The sequence below is a fragment of the Eptatretus burgeri genome, chromosome 1, assembly GCF_056783735.1.
Source record: "Eptatretus burgeri isolate ZD-2024b chromosome 1, Ebu_testis_v1, whole genome shotgun sequence".
In the NCBI taxonomy this organism is placed as follows: Eukaryota; Metazoa; Chordata; class Myxini; order Myxiniformes; family Myxinidae; genus Eptatretus; species Eptatretus burgeri.
In genome coordinates, this window is record NC_140961.1 from 49,874,104 (window position 1) to 49,891,494 (window position 17,391).

The 17,391-nt window shown below is 46.4% G+C and overlaps 1 protein-coding gene across 1 annotated transcript in view; it reads right to left on the reverse strand.

The window, feature by feature from the left end:
* LOC147034457 (uncharacterized) overlaps nucleotides 1–8,808 on the reverse strand; it is a 46,033-nt gene extending 37,225 nt beyond the window's left edge. Inside the window, exons 1-2 of the transcript XR_015058801.1 lie at nucleotides 8,655–8,808; nucleotides 6,571–6,654 (exon numbers count right to left, since the gene is read on the reverse strand). The gene's annotated coding sequence lies outside the window, so the exon portion shown is untranslated. The remainder of the gene's footprint in view (nucleotides 1–6,570; nucleotides 6,655–8,654) is intronic.
* Nucleotides 8,809–17,391: the final 8,583 nt, after the last annotated feature.

Consider the following 17,391-nt stretch of genomic DNA (forward strand, 5'->3'; position numbering starts at 1 on the left):
ACTCCGAACTCAGCTCCCACCTCCGAACTCTCCAGCTCTCAACGGGGCGTCTCTCCACTCCCAACTCCCACCGACTCTGAACTCCCCACACCAACTCCGACACCAACCAACTCCACTCCCTCGGCGTTCCAACGCGGCCCTTTATTGGGTCCGGGGCGTTCGCCCCTCCCTTCCCGGCGCGCGGGGGAAAATCCCAGGAGTGATCGGCTTGCCTCTGTTGTTGTAATAACCGTCATTTCTGTTTCCTTCTTCGGGTGGCTTTCTGGGAGTGGTGTTTTTGTTTGTAGAGGAGGGTCGCTGTGTTGTCGAGATTGACGAGGTTGTTGAGATGTCATTGTGGTGGTGGAGGTGGCGTGGTTGTCGTAGTGTCGTTGAAGAGATGCTGTTTGTTTGAAATAAAAGATAGAAAAAGACGAACGGCTAACTCAAAGATGCACAGCCCGGCACACATCGGTGGGGAATTTTAACCTGGAACACACACTTACCAAAATAACTGACCTCTGGGGAACCTGACTGGTGTTCTGTGAATTTCCACAACCGTAACAATATATAGCAAAACAAAAACCTGTTTATACTCCCTCCTTCTTTGTGGTTTATGTCCTTTGTGAATAATAACGCCTGAAGCACAATCCTTGACACTTGCTTGTAGAGTTGACAATCCTGCCAAAATCTACAATATAAATGGCAGTCCTTCTGTCCGTGTCTGTGTGTCTGTCTGTTTTTTTGTGATGAATAAGCTCCTAGACCAGTGAACCGATCTTGATGAAACTTTACAAATATATAGAACTAACATTCAGCTCCAGAATGCACTAAGTGGCTCTCCATAAAAATGAAAAAAATATGTATTAAAAAAAAATATATATATATAAAAAATTCCATTAGAAAAAAAAATGGCTTTCGAATAGTGCGCCAGCGTATTAATCATAACAAAAGGCTTCACGGTTAAAAACGCTAGGGTTTTTTGAAATACAAAATGTTCGTATTCGTTGACTTTTTAAACATACACATTCTCCTCCTGTTATTTGAATTCTCGAACTGCACGCGCACGGCAACAGCTAACTGCTGATCGATCTGCTCATGAATGAGCCAGGCAAGCCATAAAGGGGGTTAGGGAGACAATTGATAAAGGGAAGATAAATGATGTGAGTGAGTGAGGGCCAGCGGGCCTGTGTGTATGGAGCGAATGTAGTCTGCATGGTGCGATGAGTGATTGGGAGGAGGAGTGATTCCCACCCAAGTGACCCCGGGGTCAGAGTAATGTGAGTTAGTGGGTTAGTCAAATTGACAAAAATGGAGGTCGCTTTGCTGTTAGTGCGAATGTGGGCTCGAAACCCGTTTGGAGGGGTGCAGAAGTCCTGTTGACGGGCTGGGAGCGTGGCTGCGAATGGTGGGTATCGCTTTGTGGGCACAAAATAGGGCAAATTTCCCGGGTATTCCCGGGTACTTCAGCTAGTAAAAAATAAAAGAAACTTTCCAAAGCCATGTCAGCCAAGTGATGCTGTGGATTGTGGTGTATCGGCTGACACTCAATCAGGCAATGGCTGGTTCTGTTTATAACCTCCGCCATCGAAGATAGGAGGTTACTGTTTTCACCCCTTTCTGTTTGTTTGTTTGTTTGTTTGTGAACAGTATTGCGGAAAAACTCCTTGACGGATTTCGACGAAAGTTGGTGCGGGGATAAGGTATGGTCCAAAGACCGTGCCATTAGATTTTTGGACTCGGTCCAAAATCCAATATGGCTGCAATGGCGGCCATTTTGAAAAAACATTTGAATTTTTTTTTTTTTGCATTTCTACATGTTTTAAGTGATTTCCAACCCCCCCCCCCCCTCGCAAAAAAAAAAAAAAACTTGTTGGAGAAAAGAACTATAACTCTGTCAGCACTGTTGACGTCATATTTAATGAATAAGATTTTAGGTTCACTTGAGTGACCCAGCAGTATTGGCGGCGGAGGTTTTGCACTCTACCGAGTGCTACCCCTCCAGTTTCAAACTGCAACCGGGCCGGTTTGCCCACTTAATGTTTATATAGTTATCGTCCCAGCTTCAACAGAAACTTATTTTTTGAGAGATTGTGGGACTTATTGCATTTTGTTTGGAAGACGTGAGCGTAAACCGGGAAGAGGTACTCGGCCATTCCTTCCCACCCACAGCACGTGGAAGGTAGAAGAGTACCAACACCATGTTCAACATTCTTCTGGAAAGATCCATGCCCCTTCCAACTCTCAATTCAACATTGTCGCGTCCAGGGTCCAAGTTAAAACCCTACCTGGACGGATGGCAAAGCTTCTCTCTTGAAGGCTATAACCGAGACCCGGGGAGTAATATATATATATATATATATATATATATATATATATATATATATATATATATATATATATATATATATATATATATATATATATATATCTGTACGAGCAGGGATACCGGTGCTCTGCACAGGAATCCCGTGGATGACGGCGCGTCTGAAGGAGTATATGTCACAGTTAATTGTAAAATTGTAGAGGCTGCCACCATTATGATTTTTTTTTCATCAGCACTATAATATTATATTTTCCCAGCCATGTTTTATATGCAGAAGACTCGAGTTCAAAAATGTTAAGATTTATTGCTGCATCAGACAAAAAACCATAATGCCTCAACAATGTGAGGTTGGTTTCATGTCATCATTTGCATCTTAATTAATCTCATTCTCTTGCAAATTCCGTTGGTCCCATGTCAATCGGCTGAACTTGAAAAGTTAATGTTACGCAATCAGGTGATGACGTCATAATTCGGAAACCGGGAAGTCGGAAGTCATCGTCTTCAATTGACTGAAGCATTATTTTTTCATTCTATTGCAAATGGTGTTGGCCCCATGTCAATCGGCTGAACTTGTAAAATTAACGTTACGAAATCAGGTGATGACATCATAATTCGGAAACCGGAAGTCGGAAGTACAATTCTTTTACATCCAGACACTCCCGGGTACATGTTCTGTCAGCATGTGAAGTTTGGTGAGGATCAGTCCAGTACTTTTCACGTGCATAGGTCACAGAGAAACACACACACAGACACACAGACAGGCACACTTTCAACTATATATATATATATATATATATATATATATATATATATATATATATATATATATATATACATATATATACATACATACATACACTCTCTTTCTCTCTTTCTATCCAGTCGGAAGCCTCTCACCAACCACATGTGCGACCGATCTCCCGTCCTATGCAGTGGTTGGAAGCCCCTTGCAAACCACACGTGCGACCGATCTCCCGTGCTATCAGTCGTCCGAAGCCCCTCACATTGCGCCACCTCTCCCCTCTTGTGCGCTCCTTCTCTTTCCTGCTCCATCGCCTTTGCTTCCGGGGCGTGGCCTGCTCGCCCCCAAACCAGGGAGGGGCTTCTCCTGTTTGTTGTGGTTTCAGGGATGCGTTTCCCAGATTTACTGCCTGGCTTGAAATATAAAAAAAAAACAAAGGGAAAATATCACAGAGGGCAATCACGTACAGGGGAACGAATCACACCGCACCACCCCTTGTGTGGTGACATGTAAAACTTAAGCTCACAGATTCCCTAACTTGGTTACATCGAGTTGCTTTCTACTTATCCACGGACCAAGCAACTTTACACAATGCTAAACTCCATATTTTAATCCTTCCATGTACCCCCACAACCATTACAATATATTTACCATGTGAACATGTTGAGAATGCATATATGCCTGAATCAGAAGACAATTGTAGAAAATCATTGGCACTTCGCAAAAAAAAGAAAACATTTAAATTGGTTGGGGGGGGTGGGTAACATTATATTTGGCTAAGCGAGGTTATGCTGGTTACACATTATCAATGATTTATGTGCTCTGGCAAGTCGGGCAAAATGTGGCGAGAGTTTTTATGCATCAAACTCCACCATTGGACAGAATTCTTGGAAGCAATGGGAAATTTTATAAGATGTAGAAACCTGAACCGAAAGAAAATTTTGGCAAAATAAAAATAAAACTTAGTTTTTGGTTTGAAAAACTGGATTCTCACAATCATATGTGGGTTTTATATTCATAGGAGGCATGATTATCAACAATTTGGTATTATCTGTGCATATCTAGAGTAAATATTAGTGTTGGTATGGAAAATGTATCAATTTTTTTATGTTACAAATGGCATACATGACCCATCAGCTGTTGAGTTGGATGTCAGGGGAATAAGTATCCCAATTACTGAGCCTCCAATCTACTGTGATCCACCTTCGTCTGTGGAAGCACAGGTTGCGGTGAACCGGTGGAAATGGGATAAAGTTCCTGGGATCTGTGGCATCCATGCTGAACTTCTCAAGGCTGGTGGAAATGCTGCACTCGTGTCATTGCATGCAGTTCTGTGCTCTGCATGGAACACAGGCATCATCCCAACTGACCTGAAGAGGGGCCTTGTTGTCCCTCTCTGGAAAGGGAAGGGTGACCGCCAGCAACAACTACCGAGGGGTGACGCTGCTCTCAGTGCCGGGCAAGGTCTTTGCTTGGATAATGATTGATCGGGTTTGCCACCAACTGCTTGAGCACCAGCGTCCAGAAGTCAGGCTTTACACCAAAGAGGTCAATGATTGACCGTATCCTTGCTCTTTGGGTAATCACTGAATGCAGACGAGAGTTTCGGCAGGGGCTGCTTGCAGCCTATGTCGATCTGCTCAAAGCATTTGATTCAGTGAATCGGGATGCCCTCTGGAAGATTCTCGGTCTTTGTGGGGTGCCACCAAAACTGATCAATCTGATGTTTGAAATATTCTCTGGTACTGAAAGTGCTGTAAGATGTGGTGCTACCATCTCTGACTTGTTTCCAGTTGTTACTGGAGTTCCTCAGGGGTGAGTACTGACCCCGACACTTTTCAGCGCTTGTATGGGGATTCTGGTTTCGCAGATGATGGAATCATCTTTGCAGAGATGCTGAATATCCTTATGGGGGCCTCTAAGTACTGAATGAAGTGTCGGAGCCATTGGGATAAAGGGTTTCCAGGATCAAGACTAAGATCCAGGCTTTCAATGACATCTTGGATGCTGCTATCTTGTTTGTACCTGTTTGTGTTAAGGATGTTGAGGTCATGGAGAGATTCACTTACCTTGGCAGTGATATTTGCGTCGTCTCATGTTGTGAGCCAGAGGTTGACAGACATCTGGGTCGGGCCTGGCGAGTTATGGATTCACGAGATCATGGGGTGTGGCACTATCGGTACCTATGCAGGATGACAAAAATCCTAGTCTTTAAGTTGTTGGTCCTTCCAGTATTGCTCTGCAGATGTGAGACTTGGACTCTGACGAGAGATTTGAGACGGAGACTTGACTCCTTTGGTACCAGGTCTCTTCAGGGAATCCTTGGCCATCATTGGTCAGGCTGTGTGTCCACCGAGCAGTCGCTGAGAGAGACCAGATAAGATTTGTTATCTGTATACCGTGAGCATCAGCTGCGACTGTGTGGATATGTGGCTTTTCCTCATGGCTTGCTCACCAGATTCTTGAGCGAGGGAACCTCATATGGTGAAGGAGACCAACAGGACGACCAGTGGTTGCAGCAGGTTTATCGGCATGTCAAGGAGATGGGGATGGCCAAACCTCTGCCTGGGGGGGATGGCCAGATGGAGGCCCCTGGAGTACCGATGGAAAGTGGACACAGCGAAGTACTGCTCCAGCACATGCTCCCATACCTAACCTGACTTGTACATGACAAGCCACATGAATATGCTCACAAGTCAGTTGTGCAAACCTTCAGAGAATGACAACCGGGCATTTCTAGTCCCCAAAGGTCCCCTCTCGCCATATAAATAGCTATACTGTACAGGCACCGTGTGTGAACGGAATTTTCAAAATGGTTCCTGGTGAAGAATCACTTTAAAAATTCTAGTAGTCAGATATGGATCTTCACCAAAATCTAATCAGTTCATCCTGGTCACACACCCAACTTGCCCACCAAATTTCATCCAGATCCATCCACAACTTTTTGAGATATCCTGCACACAGACAAACAGACAGAGAGGGGTAAAAACATAACCTCCATCACCTTCGGTGGTGGAGGTAAAGAGGAAAAACAAAGAACAAAACATTTAACGATACAAAGAGGGGGGGTAACAATAGGAGTGTGAGGGAGCAGTGGGGGCAGGGGACGAAGAAATAGGTGGGCTTGGCAGGATTAATAAGGGTAGCAAAGATTATGAGTTTGAAAGAACCGATCTCTTCCTCCCTGTCCTTCACTACCATTAGACACATGAGGTAGCGATTCCTGCACTATCAAAACCTGTTGTTCAAATGAGAAACTCTTTTTTGGGAGGTCATTTGTTGTGCAAATCACAGGCAGATGAGGTCGGACGAAGCGAATCACACAAGACCACGAGAGGAATCTGCTCTGTTTAGCAATACACAAAATGAACAGAAATTCCATCAGAACGATAGTGTCAAGATCTTTGAGCCTGTCAAGTTACGGTAAAAAAATAAAATAAAAATTACCCATTTCGGCAATCCAACACAGGACTCGGTGTGTGTGTGTGTGTGTGCGTGTGGTAGGGGTTACTACATCGAGTACCTTTTTGGGTCAAAATGATCAGCACCCTCCTTGATGGCAGCGCCACGCCAAGCGTTCCACATAATCATCCGCAGGAAAAGGTTCCTGAATAGGCAAATAGAAAAGGACAGCTCAATGACAACAGCAACATAAAATGACAAGGACACAGGGTAGAGTGCATACCTCGACCAGGTTGAACAGTTTACGTTTTGTATCCCATTGATAGGCCAGATCTGGATCCAGATCTTAACCAAAATCGAATCAATTCATCCTTGGAGAACATCCAACCTGTCCAGCAAATTTTGTCCGAAAACATCTTTAACTTTTAGAGTTATCCTGCTCAGACAGACAGACAGACAGAGATGAAAACATAACTCCTTTCGGTGGTGGAGGTAAAACAGAAACTGTGACAGAGGCATTGATGGGAGGGGGGGGGAGGTGCGGAACAGAGTCCCCTCCTTCTCCACACCCAAACAAAAACCCTGCACCCTCCATCCACCCCCACACCCTGCACCCTCCATCCACCCCCACACCCTGCACCCTCCATCCACCCCCACACCCTGCACCCTCCATCCACCCCCACACCCAAACAAATACCCTGCACACTCCCTCAACCCCCCAAAAAATACCCTGCCTCTCCATCCACCCCCACACCCAAAAAATACCCTGCACACTCCATCCACCCCCACACCCAAACAAATACCCTGCACACTCCCTCCACCCCCACACCCAAACAAATACCCTGCACCCTCCCTCAACCCCCCAAAAATACCCTGCACACTCCCTCCACCCCCACACCCAAACAAATACCCTGCACACTCCCTCCACTCCCACACCCAAACAAATACCCTGCACACTCCCTCCACCCCCAAAAATACCCTGCACACTCCCTCCACCCCCAAAAAATACCCTGCACACTCCCTCCACCCCCAAAAAATACCCTGCACACTCCCTCCACCCCCAAAAAATACCCTGCACACTCCCTCCACCCCCACACCCAAACAAATACCCTGCACACTCCCTCCACTCCCACACCCAAACAAATACCCTGCACACTCCCTCCACCCCCAAACAAATACCCTGCACACTCCCTCCACCCCCACACCCAAACAAATACCCTGCACACTCCCTCCACTCCCACACCCAAACAAATACCCTGCACACTCCCTCCACCCCCAAACAAATACCCTGCACACTCCCTCCACCCCCACACCCAAACAAATACCCTGCACACTCCCTCCACTCCCACACCCAAACAAATACCCTGCACACTCCCTCCACCCCCAAACAAATACCCTGCACACTCCCTCCACCCCCAAAAAAATACCCTGCACACTCCCTCCACCCCCAAAAATACCCTGCACACTCCCTCCACCCCCAAAAATACCCTGCACACTCCCTCCACCCCCAAAAAATACCCTGCACACTCCCTCCACCCCCACACCCAAACAAATACCCTGCACAATCCATCTATCCATGCGTCCATCCACCTCACCACATCCACATCACCTCACCATATCCACCTCACCTCACCCACATCACATCACATCACATCCACATGCACCTCACCACATCACCATATCCACCTCACCTCACCACATCCATATCCATCTCACCTCACCACATCCATATCCATATCCACCTCACCACATCACCTCACCCACATTCACATATACCTCACCACATCCATATCCATATCCACCTCACCACATCACCTCACCCACATTCACATATACCTTACCACATCCATATCTACCTCACCACATCCACCCCCCCACCCCCTTCCATATCCATATCCACCACCACATCACCTCACCCACATTCACATATACCTTACCACATCCATATCTACCTCACCACATCCACCCCCCCCCCCCTTCCAACCTCGCATTCTGTAAACAATAACAAGGAATGGGATTTCACCGACAGGTTGTTCTGAAGGTAAAAATGAGAACAAAGTCGAAAATGTTTGTTTCTTCAGCAAAAAAAACAAAAAACAACAACATGAAGTCGGAATGTCCTCCAATGGGACGCGCCAGTGAGCAAACAGCACGGTGTCCACACGGAGGAGGGTCAAACAAACCACGTGACCTCGGCCTCCTCACCTCGAACAGCTCGGGCGCGGCCATGCTTCGACTCGATCTGGAACACTCATCATCCAGCGGGAGGCGGCGCTCCGTCCGGACGGACGGCGTTGAATGGCTGAGGTGACGCGCTTCCGTCCAAGAGTCCGACACGCCCCCAAGAGTTGGACACGCCCCCAAGAGTCCGACACGCCCCCAAGAGTCCGACACGCCCCCAAGAGTCCGACACGCCCCCACGGCACGAATGGTGATGACACGGCAAGGGCGGTGATTCCGGGGGGGGGGGGGGGGAGAGGAGACAGGGCGCGGTAATTTGGTCACAGGAAATTTGGTCACGGTAAAACGGTCACAAAGTAATTTGGTCACAGTAATTCGGTCACAAGGTAATTTGGTCACAGTAATTCAGTCACGAGGTAATTTGGTCACGGTAATTCGGTCACAAGGTAATTTGGTCACGGTAATTCAGTCACGAGGTAATTTGGTCACAGTAATTCGGTCACAAGGTAATTTGGTCACAGTAATTCAGTCACGAGGTAATTTGGTCACGGTAATTCGGTCACAAGGTAATTTGGTCACGGTAATTCAGTCACGAGGTAATTTGGTCACGGTAATTCAGTCACGAGGTAATTTGGTCACGGTAATTCAGTCACGAGGTAATTTGGTCACAGTAATTCAGTCACGAGGTAATTTGGTCACAGTAATTCGGTCACAAGGTAATTTGGTCACAGTAATTCAGTCACAAGGTAATTTGGTCACGGTAATTCGGTCACAAGGTAATTTGGTCACGGTAATTCAGTCACGAGGTAATTTGGTCACGGTAATTCAGTCACGAGGTAATTTGGTCACGGTAATTCAGTCACGAGGTAATTTGGTCACAGTAATTCAGTCACGAGGTAATTTGGTCACAGTAATTCGGTCACAAGGTAATTTGGTCACAGTAATTCGGTCACAAGGTAATTTGGTCACAGTAATTCGGTCACAAGGTAATTTGGTCACAGTAATTCGGTCACAAGGTAATTTGGTCACAGTAATTCAGTCACGAGGTAATTTGGTCACAGTAATTCGGTCACGAGGTAATTTGGTCACAGTAATTCGGTCACGAGGTAATTTAGTCACAGTAATTCGGTCACAAGGTAATTTGGTCACAGTAATTCGGTCACGAGGTAATTTGGTCACAGTAATTCGGTCACAAGGTAATTTGGTCACAGTAATTCAGTCACGAGGTAATTTGGTCACAGTAATTCGGTCACGAGGTAATTTGGTCACAGTAATTCGGTCACAAGGTAATTTGGTCACAGTAATTCAGTCACGAGGTAATTTGGTCACAGTAATTCGGTCACGAGGTAATTTAGTCACAGTAATTCGGTCACAAGGTAATTTGGTCACAGTAATTCAGTCACAAGGTAATTTGGTCACAGTAATTCGGTCACGTGGTAATTTGGTCACAGTAATTCGGTCACGAGGTAATTTGGTCACAGTAATGCGGTCACAAGGTAATTTGATCACGTGGTAATTTGGACACAGTAATTCGGTCACGAGGTAATTTGGTCACAGTAATGCGGTCACAAGGTAATTTGGTCACAGTAATTCGGTGACGTGGTAATTTGGTCACAGTAATTCGGTCACGAGGTAATTTGGTCACAGTAATTCGGTCACGAGGTAATTTGGTCACAGTAATTCGGTCACGTGGTAATTTGGTCACAGTAATGCGGTCACGTGGTAATTTGGTCACAGTAATTCGGTCACGAGGTAATTTGGTCACAGTAATGCGGTCACAAGGTAATTTGATCACGGTAATGCGGTCACGTGGTAATTTGGTCACAGTAATTCGGTCACGAGGTAATTTGGTCACAGTAATGCGGTCACAAGGTAATTTGATCACGTGGTAATTTGGTCACAGTAATTCGGTCACGAGGTAATTTAGTCACAGTAATTCGGTCACGAGGTAATTTGGTCACAGTAATTCGGTCACAAGGTAATTTGGTCACAGTAATTCAGTCACGAGGTAATTTGGTCACAGTAATTCGGTCACGAGGTAATTTGGTCACAGTAATTCGGTCACGAGGTAATTTGGTCACAGTAATTCAGTCACGAGGTAATTTGGTCACAGTAATTCGGTCACGAGGTAATTTGGTCACAGTAATTCGGTCACGAGGTAATTTGGTCACAGTAATTCAGTCACGAGGTAATTTGGTCACAGTAATTCGGTCACGAGGTAATTTAGTCACAGTAATTCGGTCACAAGGTAATTTGGTCACAGTAATTCAGTCACGAGGTAATTTGGTCACAGTAATTCGGTCACGAGGTAATTTGGTCACAGTAATTCGGTCACGAGGTAATTTGGTCACAGTAATTCAGTCACGAGGTAATTTGGTCACAGTAATTCGGTCACGAGGTAATTTGGTCACAGTAATTCGGTCACGAGGTAATTTGGTCACAGTAATTCGGTCACAAGGTAATTTGGTCACAGTAATTCGGTCACGAGTTAATTTGGTCACGGTAATTCGGTCACGAGGTAATTTGGTCACGGTAATATTATTATTATTATTATTATTATTATTATTATTAATTCACTGTATTTAAGGCCAGTAAGGCCCAAGAGCAGTAATAAACATTTTCATTTCATGGCCGGCGAATCTTGTTGGCATTATGACGTATTAACCAAGTTTACTGACTACTATAATGGAATCGGAATTCAAAAGTTGAGAGAGACAGAATCTCTCGGATGTTGTTTGGAATATATATTCTACGGAGATTATCGTAATTCGGACATTCAAGCATGAAATGAAATTCATCTTCGACTTTCTACGACGAGTCTCAACGATGCTGTTATAAAACAATTTCATTAATTTTCCCGTAAGATGGTCGATTTTCGACGAATCAGCGCGCGTTCCAGACATGTCTTTACCAGGGCCCGGTACGGACCCGGGTTCGAGGTTTCCTCATCAGCGCCTCGATTGGTCACAGCCCAGCCAGCTCCACGAACACCAGCCATGCCATCCATATTTGGTGATGTTCATGCCAATCGACCACCTTATATGGTCATATTATATTGTAATGGGACATCATGCGACTTTCCTGGAAATTTGGGGAATGACTTTGAACAACATTGACAGCATATAAATCACAATTCATTCTTGATTCTCATTGATAAGACGATTATTAAAAATGTGTCTTTGTGACTCAAATAACGATGGCTGCAGCGACGCAGTCTCCACAGAATGGATTGAAGTTGTGTCATGAAGGGCACACGTACACCAAGAAAGTTACCCGACCTGACAAAATTTGGTGGAAGTGTGTGAAGAATACTTCTGGTCAGTGTCGCGGAGCCATTTCTACCGACTTGAACCATGGTGACATTCAGCCAGGAGGTATCCTGCATAATCATCTGCCATGAGTGGAACAAGTGGAAGTGGTTGAACTCAGAGTCGCCATGAAACGAAGGGCAGGTGCAACGAGGGAGAATCCAGGGCAAATTTATCAGGACGAGCTGATTGACTTGCCTGCCGGTGCCCGTCCCTACATGCCACAGCCAGATGTCGTAAAAAGAACGCTCCGTAACCAGCGACCGGCGCTGCAGGATCCTGCAGGATTGGACCAACTTGGACCATTGCTAGATAATTTGAGAACTACGGTTGGGGGAGAACCTTTCCTGATTTGCGACAACGGTGCCAACAATCGCAACAGGGTTCTCGTCTTTTCAAGTCCTCAATGGTTGGAAAAACTTGGTAATGTGGACACGGTTTATATGGACGGTAACTTCGCAATGGCACCAGCCATATTTTCGCAAGTATATTGTGTACGTATCCCATTCGGCCAAGATAACTTTATTACCGTAGCCTACGCACTTCTACCTAACAAGAGGAGGGTCACCTAAGAGGAATTTCTTACTTCGATTGTTGATGCATGCCAAGGCGTCAACGTAGTCTTCTCTCCTTTACCCACCATGAAATATTTTGAAGACAGCATGATGCGAGTAGTACGAGCTATCCTGGGTGCAAACACCATTACCCAAGGATGCTTCTACCACCTGACACAGAGCACGTGGCGGAAAATACAAGAATTCGGTTTGGCCGCTCAATATCGTCAGGACGACGATCTACAACTTTTTTGTTCGCAAATGGACGGCCTGGCTTTTTTGCCAATTATCGATGTGCCTGCCGGTATGGTACATCTGCGGGCTATCTGTCCTCCAGCAGCCCAACCCCTGATAGACTACTTCGACAGAACTACGTGTCTAGTGGAAATGGAGTCCAGCCGATATTTCCTCCACACACATGGAACGTTCATCAACAAACACTGGATTACAATCCTCGGACCAACAACGTTGTGGAGGCCTGTAACAATAAAATGCGTATGGCGATGAATTACCACCACCCAACCACGTCCAAAGTTGTAGAATGGTTCAGAAAGGAAGCCGTTGAGGTGGATAGTGTCATCGCCCAGGATGCCATCGGGAATGTCAGGAGGAAGTGGGTGAAGCAGGAGTACGTGGAAATGCAGAGACGGCTGGTATCACTTAGTGGTGACCTCCGGGCTGGTAGAAAGGACATTCCCCAGTTCCTTCGTGGAGTTGGCTTCAACATCAAACTGACCAGGAGGCTGGACAACTCGGATCTTGAGTTTGAGCCCCTGGGCCAATTGAATTAACACCACGTGGGTTGATTCAGCCTGTCATTGTTCTGAGGTTGGCAAAATGAATCCCAGTGTACTGGAAACAGAGGGCACTGCATCAACGGCACAGCTGTGCCCCCAGAAAATGATGCTATCAGCAGCCACAGCCTGCACATGAAAATCAACCATTCCCAAATCAAATGTAATCGATATTGCTTTGTCAATTTAAAGGCATTTGAAGATGAATTTAACGATGTCTTTCCCAAATCAGTGTGAATTGCCAGGCCCAATTAATGGGCGAATGTGATTAGTTCACCGAAGAAAACCTCGATTGTGGATGCAGTGTTCCACCATTTTCTTTTATCCACTGACATGGTGGCACTTTTTAAAAGGATGTGATGTCATTCTGACCCACATTTCATGTGAAATAACAAAATGACTGAACCACTCCGTCGACTCATGACTATCATTGTGTAAATTGTGGTGAAGTTTCGATTTCCTCCGTTGAACGGTTTTTGATATATGCTCTTTACATTAGAACAGCCACTTTATCACTGCTGGCAATGATGACCGGGTACCAAGATGTCCCACTTTGATGCAACCCCACTTTGAGCAAACACCTGGCCCAATACGTCGTTTTTATTCAATTTAATTCAGAATGGGATTTTAAAAATAAATTTGAATTCAAATCAAATGGAAGACCAAATAAAATATGTATTGCATTGAAGTTCCCAGGAGGAACCTGAACAGGCAAAAAGGAAAGATGAAGACATCAGGAGGAACTTGGACAGGACTCGGGTTGCAGCTGCTACTCCTCCCCTCAAACCCGTCAAAGTGCAACCAATTGAACCTTATTCAGGTCAGGTCAGGTGTGGGAGTATGTGCCAGAACAGCACGTCGCTGCGTCCACTTTCCGCCGGTACTCCAGGGGCCTCTGTCTCGCCTTCCTCCAGGCAGATGCCAGGCCCATCCCCATCTCCTTGAGATGCTGGTCAACCTGTGAAACCACGAGGCACGTGGTCGGCCCATTGGCCTCCTCCACTCACGAGACTCCCTCGCTGAGAGAATCTGGTGAGCAGGATCAGCGTCAGGAAAACGAGCCACATGTCCAGACAGCCGCAACTGACGCTCACGGACCATGCAGGTAACAAATCTCATCCGAGTCTCTCTCAGCAACCGCTCGTTGGACACAAAATCTGACCAGCGATAGCCAAGGATTCCCCGAAGAGACCCTGGTACCAAAGGAATTAAGTCTCCGTCTCAGATCCTTGATCAGAGTCCAAGTCTCGCATCCATAGAGCAAGACTGTAAGCACCAAGGACCTGAAGACTCGGACTTTCGTCCTCACGCACTGGTACCGGCAGCGCCACACCCCATGATCCAGTGAGTCCATGACTCCCCAGGCCCGACCCAGATGTCTATTGACCTCTGACTCACAGCCAGCAGAGACATGAATATCACGGCCAAGGTAAGTGAATCTCTCCATGACCTCAACATCCTCACCACAAACAGACACAGACAGGACAGCAGCATCGAAGATGTCATTGAAAGTCTGGATCTTAGTTTTGACCCAAGAAACCCGTAATCCCAGCGGCTCTGACTCCTCATTCAGCACCTCGAGGGCCCCCAAAAGGATGTCTAAAGTCTCCGCAATGATGACTGCATCATCTGCGAAATCAAGGTCCGAGATCTTGGCATTCCTAAACGATGCACTCACCGCAGCTTTATCTTTCCGACATCTTCCCTAAAATCCAGTCCATACAAGTGCTGAAATGTGTGGGGGCCAGTACAAACCCCTGACGAACCCCAGTAACAACTGGAAATACATCAGAGATGGTAACACCACACTTCACAGCACTCTCAGTACCAGAGTAGAGTTCAGACATCAGATCGATCAGTTTTGGTGACACCCCACGAAGACCAAGAATTTTCCAGAGGGCATCCCGATTCACTGAATCAAATGCTTTACAGAGATCAACATAGGCTGCAAGCAGCCCCTGCCGAAACTCTCGTCTGCGTTCAGTGAGGACACGAAGAGCAAGGATACGGTCAATCGTTGACCTCTTTGGTGTAAAGCCTGACTGCTCTGGATGCTGGTGCTCAAGCAGATGGTGGCGAACCCTATCAAGAATTATCCGCGCAAAGACCTTGCCCGGCACTGAGAGCAGCGTCACTCCTCGGTAGTTGTTGCAGTCTTGGCGATCACCCTTCCCTTTCCAGAGAGGGACAACAAGGCCCCTCTTCCAATCAGATGGGATGATGCCTGTGTTCCAGGCAGAGCACAAAACTGCATGCAACGACACGAGTGCAGCATTTCCACCAGCCTTGAGAAGTTCGGCATGGATGCCACAGATCCCTGGAGCTTTACCCCGTTTCAACAGGTTCACCGCGGCCCGTGTTTCCACAAGTGAAGGTGGACCACAGTTGATTGGAGGGTCAGCAACAGGGATGGTAACACCCTTGACGTCCACCTCGACAGCTGGGGGATCAGCCTGATACAACCGCTCAAAGTAACCGGCCCAGCGGGCCTTCACTTCAGACTCCTCTGTCAAGAGCCTACCACTTTCTACTCTAACTGCAGTGTTCCGAGGGATGGGCTTGGATGAACGTAATGCGCGAATTCCCCTCTAAGCGGGATGAGAATCACCTGTCCACAGGTGATGCTCTACCCCCTCACAGATTCCTCGCACATAGACCTCCTTGTCCACCCTCAGTGCACATACAGTTTTACGCCTCAGCTCCCTGAACAGCTCAGCTCTGCCATTCAGCCTGGCCCTGTGACTCTGGTCAATGGTATCGAGTGTCCCTTGAGAGACAAAATTCTTCTTTTCCCTGCGGTGAGTTCCAAGACATCCCCCCCCCCCCGCAACATCAAGGACGGTGGTCTTGAAGGCACTCCACAACTCTTCAGGACCCCCCAAAGCACCCAGACACCCCAAATGTCCACTCAGCCTGTTCGCAAACTCCTCAGCTACTCTCTCATCCTTGAGCTTGCCAACATCCAGCCAAGGCTGGGATGGTACCATTCTCCAGGATTTAAGGTGCAGCTTTAGAGTTGCTACAACAAGCTGATGGTCAGTATTGAGGAACTGAGCACTCCGGTAGACCCTGCAGTTCTGGATCATCCTTCAGCGACCGTCAACGAGGACATGGTCCAGCGTCCAGCGATAGTCCAATACCAAGTCCAGCAATGAGCTTGTGAGCGCTGAAACCATGAACCAGCCACCCTGAGTCCATGACTTCTTGCAAAGTCAAGGAATTTCATGCTATTCTGGTTCATAGTTCCTGACCTATGGGGACTAACACATGTCTCATAACCATCCGTATCATTTCCAGTTGATGCATTGAAATCCCCCAAGACTAGAAGTGTATCTCGTCTGGGGCACTGATCAACCACAGACTCGAGCGTGTCGTAGAATGTGTCCTTCACGGTGAGGTCACTCGCCTCAGTCGGAGCATAGACAGCGACCAGGGAAATGACACCTAAGGAGTGACGAATCCTTAGTCTCAGAATCCGACAAGGGGCCTAATTCAATAAATAAATAAATCAAAAATAACCCAGATTCAAAAAATTAAATAATTCTGGCTGCCAAACCATGCGTCCGATTAGGTTGAAATTTGAAACGTATTCCCCATCACGACGAGTTCGTAATTTTGAAGTTTCACGTTGATTGATGCAGCAGATCGAGAGAATTTTAAAAATCTTTTCCTTCAATCCAGTATGGCTGCCAAACCACATGACTGATCAAATTATTTCTGAACACCCAGGTATCCCAAGGCTTGGGGAACTTGTGTGTGAAGTTTCCCCTTGATCTGTACAGTTGTTCTCGAGATGTTAAAAGGTTTTATGGTAAATCTAATATTATGGCTGCGAAACCATGTTACCTATGACGTTATAGGCAGGGGACTGTTCCTCAGAGATAGGTGGTCATTCCTGTGAAGTTTCTTCTTGATCTGTTCAACCATTTTGGAGAAAGATTTTTGAAGATTTTTTTTATGTTAAAAACAATATGGCTGCTGAATCACGTGACAGATGACATTATCAATCCCCCCCCCATACAATTTCGCCATGGATGCCCCTCAATTTTTTTATAATGATCGGATGTAGTGTTCTGCGAATGCAATTATGACGTCATAATGAAGG